This window comes from Silene latifolia, chromosome 3 (assembly GCF_048544455.1).
Source record: "Silene latifolia isolate original U9 population chromosome 3, ASM4854445v1, whole genome shotgun sequence".
NCBI classification, from domain to species: Eukaryota; Viridiplantae; Streptophyta; class Magnoliopsida; order Caryophyllales; family Caryophyllaceae; genus Silene; species Silene latifolia.
The window spans coordinates 43,532,256-43,534,755 of NC_133528.1; positions in this window are offsets into that span (position 1 = coordinate 43,532,256).

Consider the following 2,500-nt stretch of genomic DNA (forward strand, 5'->3'; position numbering starts at 1 on the left):
GTTTGTATGTTATAGATATCTTTAGTTGAGTTGGAAGTGTCTAAAACATGAATACCATTAAGAGAATTGACTTGGCTCCCAGCCATGTCAATTTTCAAACAAAATACAACGATTGTTTTTTATGGCGAAATATGAATCCTTTCATGTCTAACATGAAATAATGTTTTAGATAAAATGGGTACATAATCATCATTATGTAGATTACAACTCAAAGCTATTAGCTAAAACAAGTACACAAGTCCCTGTCGAAGTGGCGGCTACCCTAGCTCCATTTCCTTGTCGGAGATTTATATCACTCTTGTTTAGCTTTTCCACATTTCCAAGCCCCTGTATACAATTACAAAGGTGAAAACCACAACCGGTATCCCATACCCACGTTGAGGTGGATGTATAATTTATATCAATAACAATGATTTCGGAAGAAATAGTACCAAGTGGAGTGACAAGTCCAGCTTTGATATCTCCCAAATACTTTGGGCAATTTCGTTTCCAATGGCCCATGACATTACAATAATGACATTCTTCATAAGATTGGGCACCCTTCTTGGTCTTGGTTGTGGTAGTCTCACTATCCATTTCCAATTCATTATTAGGTTTGGGTTCCTCACTCATCTTTGCCTTCCCTTTAATTATACCATTACTCCTTTTAGTTGCAAGAACATTCTTGCTAGAACTCCCACTGAATTCAATATTTCTCCTTGTTTCTACAAACAAGGATGCCTTGGGTTTAATGAGATTTTCTTCACAAGATTTTCTTACTAAAGAGGTAGGCATAAATATCGGAGTGGGTGGTGTGGAAATGGTAAAGTAGCAAATATCATTATTATTATATTACTATATTATTTTTATATTTATTATATTACTATTATATTTATTATTAATTAATTCATATGATTTATATATTTAATATATTTATTTATTATTATATTATTAAAATAATGATAATATTATTATATTTAATTATTATTATATTATTATGATTAATGATAATATTATTATATTTATATTTAATATATTTATTTATTATTATATTTAATATTATTATATTATATTAATAAGTTATTATATTATATTTATTATTTTATTAATATTTTCAATATTTTCAATATTATTAATATTATTAATAACATATTTATTATTAATATTATTATATTTAATATTATTATATTAATAAGTTATTATATTAGACCTATTATTTTTATTATTATTATTATTATTATTTTATTATTATATTATTATTTGATGGGGCATATTCTGCACCCGCTGACCGAGTCAACACATTGAGCAAGGTCAAAGATATCCACAAGCAAGTCAACGACTTAGACAGCCTAACCGACGCAGCCTGTCGGCCTGTCTCTTGGGTCTCGGCCACGGCAACTAGCCAGCCGGGACACATATCCGCGAACTCATATCCAAGACCCCTCGGCGGCGAGTCAACAGGGCCCGCCGGCCTGCCATGGGTCCCTCGGCCGAGGGTAGATCAGTCTTTCCACCTGCTAGCCACTTGGCCACTTGGCCACTACGTGACAAAAGGTGAAAGTCTATAAATACTCCTCAACTCTCATTGAGGAAAGGATCCACATTTTAACCTAAGAATCACTATTCATCTGGTAATATCTTCCTTATCTCTCTACAAAATACACTTCGCCAAGTAACAACAACTTATCTCTCTAAGTTTACTGACTTGAGCGTCGGAGTGAGTTCGCTCGGTGCAAAGCCGAGCCCTCAGTTTGTTCATTGTTTCAGGAGACCGAAAGGAGGATTCAATCAAGGACGTCATTCTACAAGCACGGGTGGTAACAAGAAACTGCTCTGGAATTACACCCGGAACAATTGGCGCCGTCTGTGGGGAAAGATACTAGAAGCTAGTCACATTCATTCCCAAACAAAAAAAAACAACACAAAACAAAAACCCACCCAAAAAGCTAAGAAGATGTCGAAACAACCAGAGAAGGTGCTGGTGGAAAATGAATTCTACCAGGACGACACATTCCACAACTCGGAAATCGGGCAGTCCCCCACCGGCCGTATCACTGATACGACGAACGGGATGCCAAAGGAACAAGATACACCGCTGCCCGCCGACCAGGTCACCATCATGGGACATGTGGTTGATGCAGCAAAACTGAAGCTACTCCTAGACCTAATTGGTGGTACGCCGACTCACACTGTCACACCGACAAGAGTGACGGAACCCGTCCAGAGACTAGGGCCCAAAATGTGACTCCGAGGAACTTGAACGGAGCACTAGGGGAAGCTGATCCAGTCAAGACGCCGGGGGAGCCCAGAGTGCTAGTGGTAGACTTGAGTCCTTCCCGCACTCGCGGGAGGACGGCGTCGCCGCAGCACCGACGAGGCATGCCCCAGAGGAGTGAAAGAAGTCCGACTCACCAGAGTCGGAGAAGAAGCCCGACTCACCAGAGTCGGAGAAGAAGCCCTTCCCGCCACGGGGAGAGGAGCCGGACTAGGGATGCGAGGAGCCGATCGCCGCGTGTCGTTC